This window comes from Euwallacea fornicatus, chromosome 23 (assembly GCF_040115645.1).
Source record: "Euwallacea fornicatus isolate EFF26 chromosome 23, ASM4011564v1, whole genome shotgun sequence".
Lineage (NCBI taxonomy): Eukaryota > Metazoa > Arthropoda > Insecta > Coleoptera > Curculionidae > Euwallacea > Euwallacea fornicatus.
The window spans coordinates 801113-811160 of record NC_089563.1 but is presented as its reverse complement, the minus strand read 5'-3'; the positions used below and the strand labels follow the sequence as shown (position 1 = coordinate 811160).

At 31.3% G+C, this 10048-nt stretch overlaps 1 long non-coding RNA gene across 1 annotated transcript; it reads left to right on the top strand.

The window, feature by feature from the left end:
* Positions 1-1506: 1506 nt before the first annotated feature.
* On the top strand, positions 1507-6131 carry LOC136346558 (uncharacterized). The gene is made up of 3 exons (XR_010733318.1): positions 1507-1643; positions 1773-1920; positions 5651-6131. It is a non-coding gene; the product is annotated as an uncharacterized lncRNA (long non-coding RNA).
* The last annotated feature ends 3917 nt before the right edge of the window (positions 6132-10048 follow it).

The window sequence follows — 10048 nt, the reverse complement described above, 5'->3', positions numbered from 1 at the left end:
AGGTTTATTGCAATAAATATTTAAAATTATTTCCATTAACATGTAAACATTTGTTAATCTTGTTATATAAAGAGCGTTCACACATTTGCGAGCATTTGAGGTGTAACAACAGCTGGTCGGATTCTTCGTTTCATGTCGTCTCATATTTTAGGTTTCCTCGAATAAACTAATTCCTTCATAAACCCCTAAAAAAAAAACAAAAGGAGTAATATCAGGTAAACCTGATGGCCAGGAAGTCAAACTTCCTCTTGCTATCGATCTATTGGGATATAAAATATTTAACGGATTACGAGGAGAACGAGCGTACTGTGGCGGTGCATCATTTTGTTGCAGCTACATAAATTGACATACTGCCAGAGGAATATTTTCCAATAATGTTGGAAGATTCGATAAACTTTCAAGTTAATAATTCCGTAGACGTGTAACAAGTATTAGGAGACTGTAAACGAAATTACGCAGCCAAAAATCGCATACAGCATTTAACCGTAACGTCTAGAAATAGGGAGACCTAGTAATCAGTTAATCACCGTAATTCGTGGAATTTAAAAATGCAAAAATATACAGGGTGTTACATTTGAAATAAGAAAGTTGTCATCTGTCAAGTTGACTTCTGGAACAACCGGAAGTAGTAAAAACAGTAGAAATGTCACCACATAATGCGTTTCATCAAAACAAACAATTGATCGTCATAACATTGTCGAGTATCTTTAACTATAGCAAAGATATCGCCATGTAACAGAATTACTGAGACACCCTGTATACACGTTGTTCTGCAAGTGTTCTCGTTATTTTGTTTCCTGTTTTTCTCCATAATATAGTTTCACATTTAATAACGTCACAACGGACTTACGAACCGAATTTCCATGGTAAAACTTTTGCAAAGTGAGGTTGATATAATAAACGATCGTTGCGTGATTTGCTTTGGGGAAAAAAAAGTTTCATCTAAGAAAAATTTACTTGATAACAACAGAGATTGAGTACGAAAATGAGACTATAGATTGACACTCGAATTTTGGGGCTTGATCCGGAATGGGTGTCGGGTCGTAAGGAGTTATTGAATGTTTGAAGGCAACGTGGAAACACAGCCAACCCGGGGTAACAGACATGTAAAGCAGGGGCGAAATTATTATTATCAATAATTCCCCAAGTTGGTAATTGTGTTCTGGAAGCCTGTGGAAATTGTCGAGCCACTGGAAAAGAGTAAAAGGCCTGAAGATAAGGAAATTCACATTGTATTTGAACTAACTGATCTATCAAAAATAATCTACCTTAACCCGTAGACTTCGCCTTAACATGACTGCACGTGTATCAACCTACTTAGTATCAGATTCATCCATGATCCACTACAGTTCTGTAGATGCAACTCCAACACCAACAAATGAAAGTACAGTGTTATCCAGTTTGATGCGGGTTTCTGGCACTTTTACGGTTATTAAAATTTGGATCCAAGCACCTATTTATTCAGAGATAAATCAGGTTAAGCAGCAGTCTCCATTGTTTAAAAAAAGTGCAGATACAACTTTAATTCATCTTATCAGCATTCACTCCGGTACTTACTGCATTAAATACTCAAACCTCATCAAAGATATTTCCGAATTGCCAAATCCTTTTCCTAACTTTCATCATCACGTATATCGAGTATGGTAAGTTTTGCCTGAATATTTATCGTAAATACATCATTTTGCATTACGCGTCAGCGTTATTGAGTTATCGATGACTCCGTGTCATGTTCAAATTCAATAAAACATCCTAATTTCCATTTCCAATTTTAGCGATGGCAATAATAGATGGAGATCTAGCTGAAATATCTGATTATCCCTATGCGGCATCCATAATAGCTGACAATTTACACATGTGTAAAGGAAACATTATTGGTGCAAAACACATCTTAACGGTTGCATCATGCGTGGAAGCTTTCAAGTAGGTTATTTGTTGTTCCAAACACAAATTAAATAATCTGCTGTAGTAAATTTGATGAATATCGAGAGTTGACGTAAATTATATCAAAATGTTAATATTGATCAGGGCAACGAATTTGATCATAAGAGCTGGATCGCCTTTGATGATGCAGGTGGTCAAAGTGGAAAGCATCAACCTCTATCTTGATTTTACGGATGAATATCTACGGAATAATATTGCAATATTGGTTTTATCAGAAGCGCTCGTAAGTTTTGAGGAAGATACAGAATAAATTTATTGCAAGTGTCTTCTTTCATAAGCGGAAGAGCATTTAGGAACAATTATGTCAAAATTATCCATGTTATACTAAGTGTTTCAGTTTTAACGCGCATAACTTTAATAGCGTGTTGAATGTCGAAAAATAATGTCAGTTTGCTACATAAACCACTATCGAATAAGGCTTCCTTTAGCAAATACAAGGGTTTCAAATCTTATTTAAAAAATGGAAAATATAATTTTTCTTCAAAAATAACTAAAGACTCTTTAAAGAAATTTTGAAGACGTTGACGGCTCTAAACGCCGCATAGATTTTAATAGAAAAAAATATTTTTCAGCTTCTCCATTTCTGTGTCTACTTCCATATTAGGGAATATGTTTTCAGAAAAAATGGTACGCTACTGGCTTTTCTGTAAATAAAATTTAGTTTTGAATTGCTCGTTTAATTCTAGAGAAACAGTCTCTTTTGAATTTTTTTCGTCCGAGCCATTGTTTCCAAAAAAAATATTTTTGACTATTTTAACACACGTCCTAAATTAATAATTAGATCGTAATAGTACCAGTGCTTTCCTGAAAATTTTAAAAGAAAAGAAAAACGTTACATCACATTTTTTCAAGAATAAAGGTAAGTCTTAAATATTTTTACGTCAATAGTTATCATTAAGTATGTATCAATTTATATAGGTATCAAATTAATAGTAACATGTAAGCAAAGTAAACATGCATTAAGATTATTTTATTTCTTTTACTTGGAAACGGTGGGTCCAACAAACAAACGTCAAGAGAAACTGTCTATCCAGAATTGAACGACGAATTCAAGAATAATTTTTATTTTCACCAAAACCAGTAGCGTACTGCTTTTTCTGAAGAAATATTCCTTAACACGGAGGTAGGAACGCCTTTAAAAAAAGAGAAAACAAAATGTTTTGCTAGTAAAATGTATACGTCAATTACAGTTATCAAAACTTTCAAAATCTCGTTTAAAAATCTCTAGTCCTTTTTGATGAAATTTGATATTTTCCATTTTTCAAAATAAATTTGAGCTCCCTGTATATACTAAATGATGCTTTATGGGACGTTAGTTTATACATATAGTAAACCGGCATTATTTCTAGAAGTCCAATACACTATTAGAGTTATGTGGGTTAAAGCTAAAACATTCCGTATACAGGACAGGGTGTTATTGAATAAATATCCGATATTTCACAGGATAATTTTTCAAATAGTTTTAAAATGGAAAGTTCTTATAAACATGCGTTATAGCTCATTAGGTATACCAGACACGAGGTATCAAATAAAAAAAAATCATATATTCCTTGATATCTTTCGATCTCTTCCAGCTAAAATTACGAAATTTCGTATCCAGAGGTTTCTTGAAAATAGAAAATAAAATTTGTGAACGATTTAGTTGTGTCTTCTAGAGGACGCCAGAACAATTGGGACACTTTTAATTTCTGTCCGATGCATTCTCGAAACAAAATAAATTAAAAAAGTAAGTTGTGAAAAAAACAAAAATTGAAGTGAACTGACACACGCAAATGTATATATCGATTAGTTCTGAATTAGTAAAATTTGTCATTTCTTGGAGACAAACAATGACAATAATTTTCTTAAAAAACAGAATCTTCTTCACTATTTGAGTTTAAAGTAATAAAAAAATAACAAATAATTAAATACATACAATAATTTTCTTCATATTTATAGCTTAAAATTTAGATGTCAGTCTATGTTAACTCTGCTGTTTTGTTTTTCACAGCCTACTTTTTTTTCGCGAACGCATCGGACAAAAATTTAACATTCTAACGGTCGCTTATGGCGTCCTCTAAAAGACACAGCTAAAACGTTAATAAATTTGAATTTCTCATTCCAAAAAAACTCCGGATACGAAATTTCATACAATTAGCTGAGATCGAAAGGATATAAAATAATACGTATTTATTTTTTCACTACTGATAACCCGTACCTTAAAAAGTAAAAGGAACTAACATAAATGTTTATCAAAACCTTCCTCCTTAAAATTAGTTAGAAAATCATCCTATGATATATCCGACACTTATTCATTAACAATCTATATATTTTTTAATCGTTTGTATGAATTAGAAAAAAGTACAGCAATCATTCAATGAGATACTATAAGTACAGTGATAACTGGAAACGGTACTATCATGAGGTGGGGCATTATTGTCAAGAAGGAGAGTGATTGGATGAAGCCATACAACCGCTTCGTGCAACTAAGGGTAAATACATATTTACCAGATTTAAAACATTTGCAGAGCTGTATCCATTGAATCGAAGAAAAACTAAAGATTCTGCTTAAAATAAGAAGAATTAAAACTTCGTGTTAAAAGAAATGTCTGATTTCTCACAGTGGCATATTCTGCGCCATCTCACACGATTTCCAGTCTACTATTGAACACTGACAACAAGAAACGTCCAGCAACTTACGATAAGCCTTCGCTCTTGATTCACAGATGGCGGGTGTAGCGGAAAAACATTTTGGCATTTTTAATTTAAAAGACCAAAAGTAATATGAAAATTACGTAAAATCCTAAAAAGGTCCCACAAGTTTTAGAATATTATCGTAAACTGTACGAAAATCGCGATAAAATAAAAATAATTATCCGGCGAAACTTAAAAAGGAATAAAAATCAAATAACTCGGTAAAAACAATGACTTTTACTACAGTTGTCCAAATGTATAATTAGCAATAAGATAAAAATAAGATTCATTTAGTCCTCAATTGCACCAAGCAAAATTGTGGGGGAATTCACGTTTAAACACCGCAATTAATCTGAATTATCCTAAGTTAACGACTTTTAAGGATCTTTAACCGGCTGTTAAAAAATCGTGAGATAATTCGGCTTCGACCAACGGCATTAAAATCTAAGATAAATTCCCTCAGAAATATATTTATAACAAGTAAAAATTTAAAAAGAAATTCTCTCGATCGCTTTAAAATTTTAAAAGACCTTTTAAGAATTTAATTTATTTTAAAAACGGATATAATAATGGTTCAAAACTTTTCTTAATGTACTTAAAAAATGCACTAAAAATTAAAAAATATCGCGAAAAATTCTGAATTAAAAACAGAGATGGTCTTATATAAATAGGCTACTTAACTGCTCAATATACCACACATTGCTGTTACTTGATAGTTAGTCCGTTAAATGGGTACAGATTTTGAATTGTGTTTTAATCAGCGTAGTTTTCAGAGCTTAATAATGCGTCAATTTTATATTAACCATAAGGCGTTTTTTGTGCATGAAACAAAAAGTGTTCATAAAAAAAAAACATTCCATCTGGTTTGATGACATGGTAACCTGAGTAAAATAGTAATTAGATTAAATAATCTAAGGATGGAGCCTCTCGGTTCTCATAATATCGGGACTTACCACATAAAAAAAAATTAATTTATCTAAGACACTACTTGGCTATTATTTAATTTCATAAATCTACAATTTTTGTGATATTTTAGGTTACACATCAGCTAGTGGTTGGGGCTTGGACATGTGAAGATACCTTTATAGAGGGTTGGAATGAAGATATGTTGTTTTGTACAGACCTATATCGCACAAAGAACTCTGTGATAAGTAACTAAGTAACCTGTTACCACTTATTTCTTGAAGTTTAGGAAAACAACTATTTAAATGTAAATAAATCTTGATAATATTCAAATATGTTAATTTCCATTAGGGAGACATCGGTAATCCTTTGTGAATGGAATCTAAATGGAAATCACCTAGGAAGTTTAACTTATATGTGACGAATTTCCTACCGCCTATGTCAACGTCACAAATTATACAGATTGTATTAATACCTTTTTGAAAGACTAAAAAAAACATCTTTATTCACTACTTATTGGGTCGGTTTCATTACGACCGTAATAAAGCAGAAATCAATTTTACATTGCCGGTTATTGATCCTAATTCGTTCAATGTAACCTATTAAAATAAATAATTATTCATAGAAACATTCTTTATTTGAAATATATTTATATAATTCTAAATTTCGTTTCTATAATGATTGTTAATACAGCTAGAATGAATGAATTATAAACATTTACAAAATGCTTCCGTGCAATCTTTATTTTAGTTGATACAAATTAATTGTTTGATTGAAACCATTAATGAACAGTTAAAAATGACAGTTGAGCATTTTATATTCGGTATTTAAGTAGCTGCACTTGACCAGTGTGATGCTGCTCTAAAAGAATACGTTTTACAGTTTCTTTTTTTTGCCTAGATTTTGTTGAAACTTTCCTATGTTTATTTATTTAGCTGCAGCAGCTTGAACTGGAAATACCAGTTTTATAATCTCTGTATAAAGCAGCTCTATAATGGTAATAAGATACACCTAACATATAATTACGTCACTTCCACCGATCTCGCCACCATTGATTAGTATCTTATTTACCAAAAAAGGGTCTCAAAATTGTAAAAAACTATATAACATTAAGTTCTTGTAGATCATTGTAAATTAAGTTACGAGTATTTGAAAAAAATTTAAACGCGTAAAGAGAGGAAATGCTAGACCCGGAATGTTTAGTATTAAGAAAATATTGAAAATTAGTATGTAACCAATAGATCGTTTTATAAGTACCGTCAACGTACCACCGGTACCGCTAAAAGAAACTTTTCTGGAAATCACATATTTCCTATCAACTCAAACTCATTCCGGACCATTTACGAAAGTTGTATCTGTTTGTTTCATTGTAACATTATCTTACATTCTTAAAATCACATTTCATCAGGATTGAAATCTTTAAAGTCTATGTAACGATAAAAATAAACGAGATAAACCGATCCCAGTAAAATTTTGATACCAATAAAGGAACATCTCAGAAAACTAGAATACAATTAGAACTATGTCCGGTTTAATCCCGGAATCTTTAAATGCTCGAAAATTGTGAAAAAATATATGAGGTAAATTGGCCTCTTTAAACATTTAGTATTGTCAAAACAAGTGTTACAGAAAACTGTATATGTTTCTTTAATTGGAACAATGACCTCAGCTCCAAAAATTATAAACCAGGTAGTGCATCTTTTAAATCAACAGTTATTAGAATCAAAATTTCTTTATTGTTAAAATGTAGCAAATGAACTTTATATTTCTTCCTAGTTTGGGACCGGCAAAAGAAGCAACTCAAAAAATTATGCATTTTATGCCAATTAAAACAAAATTCTCAAAACTTTCAAAAATTGTAAATACTATTCTCGAAAATTTCAATTATGAATTACTAGGACTGAAATTTTCAGATTGTGTACATTTTTTTCAAATAGGTACTGTCCTTAAAAAGTTGTTACAATCCAAAATTTCTTTTTAATTACTTACCAACCAGCACTATTTTTTAGATCCGAATCATATGCCAAAAATTTAAATATACCTTAATTAATTACATTGCCAGCTATTAAAGCCGGATTCAGAAAATTTTCTTACCCTAAAGAACAAATTAAACCAATCCTCCCAAGGGCATCAAATCGCTAACGCTTTCAAACCTACATACATATGTATGTATTTATAAAAGGTTTTTTATTTCGTCGTTGAAAATATCAATTTAAGAAGTATTAACTTATCATACAGGGTGTGTATTAAGTATTTGTACAAACTTTAAAAATTGAACCTTTGACTAATTTTAAGATAAAAAGTTCATATGAGCATTTCTCCGTATCAGCTTAGTTCTTGAGATACAGAGCTTAAAAAAAATTGTTTGGTGGTTTGATTACATGTTTGTTAAATAATATATCAGTTCGACGAAATTCTGAATATTTGAAGTATCGGTGATGAGAAAATCAAACGGTAATGACAAACTCAAAAACTTATTTATTTTTTAGTTTAATGTTAGAAAGTGCCACATACAGCGTTGAACTTGGATTTGAATAACCGTAACTCCTAGTATTTTTCGCTGAAAACAGATATTTAAAAAAAGCGGGTTTAAACTTAAACCTGCACTGGAAGTTCGCAATTTGAATTACTAACAATTTTTGAAAAAAGCACTATCACCAAATAAGTGAGAATTATATAAAAATTAAAATTCGCAAATTCTTAATTCTGAACGAGTATTACCTTAACCGTTAGATAGGAAGAGTGGACCGCAAGCCTGACCTCCCAGATCACCAGATTTAAATCCCTTAAATTATTTTCTGTAGGGTCACTTGAAATCACTAGTTTACAAAATTCCAGTTCAAAATGAACAAGATCTAAGGGACAGGATATTTGGATTGTTTGCAATCAGGCACCAAGTATATTCGAAACAGTTCGTCAATCAATGTTAACACGAATTGATGCATCCATAGTAACAGATGAAAGTCATTTTCAGCAATTATTGTAAATGTTATTAACTTATTCGCAAAAGTAGTTTAGTCTCAGTCTTGTAAGTAATCTAAGGTTGTCGCATCATAATATAATCACCAAAAGACACATTTGAGCGTTTATTTTTTGAAAACTCTGAGTGATTCAACTTATAAACTTCCAAAGCAGGTTTAAATTTAAAGCTGTTTTTTTTTTCATAACGGCTGCTGTCGGCGACATACATACAGTCAGTCTCGTAAGTCTACATACACCTAGCAAATTCGTATTATTTCATAGTTATGATCTAAAAAGTATTTTAAAATATATTAAAATCCTCTCAAATGATTATTATTGTTAATTAAAAACTTGGGTTTCGATTAATAGGTTGGAAGAAAAAAAATGAATATAAAAATTTACGATCTCACAAAAGTGAACATACAGCAAAAATACTACAAAGTCTACAATATTTTTTGGGCTTTATGGATTTTTATCGCAAAAAATATGCACAAATCATATTTTAGTTTAGTAGAAAATTTTCAATGAAACATATTAAATCGAATTTTGAATCTCTAACATCATGGTGCTAAGAGAAATTGTAAAGGAAATTAGAGAACTAATAGTTTCATTACGAAGCGAAAGAAAACCTTATGGTGGCATAGAAAAAGCTGTTAAGTTAGCTCGTTATACAGTGTACACCGTTATAAAAGAAACATTAATTTAACAAATTTAACTAATAATAAATTCCGATCTGAATGTCCTAAAAAACACCTAGAATTTGCAAACAAGTATTTAGAAAAGGGCATTGAGTTTTGGAGTTCGATCTTCTTTACCGATGAAAGCAAATACATTATTTTTGGTTCTGATAGCAAAAGAAAAATATGACGAAAAACTAATGAAGAGCTAAAACCTGAAAACTTATTACCCATAGTCAAGTATAGCAGAGGCAATGGATTGGTATGGGGCTCAATGTCTGCGGCTGGTGTGGGAAACTTAGTTTTCACTGAAAGTATAATGGATCGTCAGAAATATTTACAAATTTTACGTGATAATCCATTGCCATCAGTTGAACGTATGAGATTAGGAAACCAAAGGCTTTTCCATTAAGACAACGATCCCAAATTTACCGTCCTGGTTGTTAAAGAATGGCTCCTTTACAACGTGCTCAATCAATTTCATACTCCCCCAGTCACCAAACATGAACCCTATCGAACATCTATCGGATGCATTAGAGCGAGGGGTGCAAAATTACGAAATTTCAGAAAATGAATCGCTAAAAAGAGCATTCATTTCGGCTTGGGGTGAAATTACCCCAGATACTCACAGAAATTTGGTTTCGTCTACGCCCAGAAAGTTTCAAGTAGTTGTAGATGCAGAAAGTGCACCAAAAAAATATTAAATTGTTTTTTTTTTAAGTATAATAAAATTTGCCTACTGTATGTGCACTTTTGTGAGATCGGAAATTTTTATATTATTTTTTTTTCTTCCAACCTATTAATTGAAATGCAAATTTTTAATTGCCAATAATGATCATTTACGAAAAAATATGAGTTTGCTAGTTATACGTAGACTTATGTGACTGACTGTA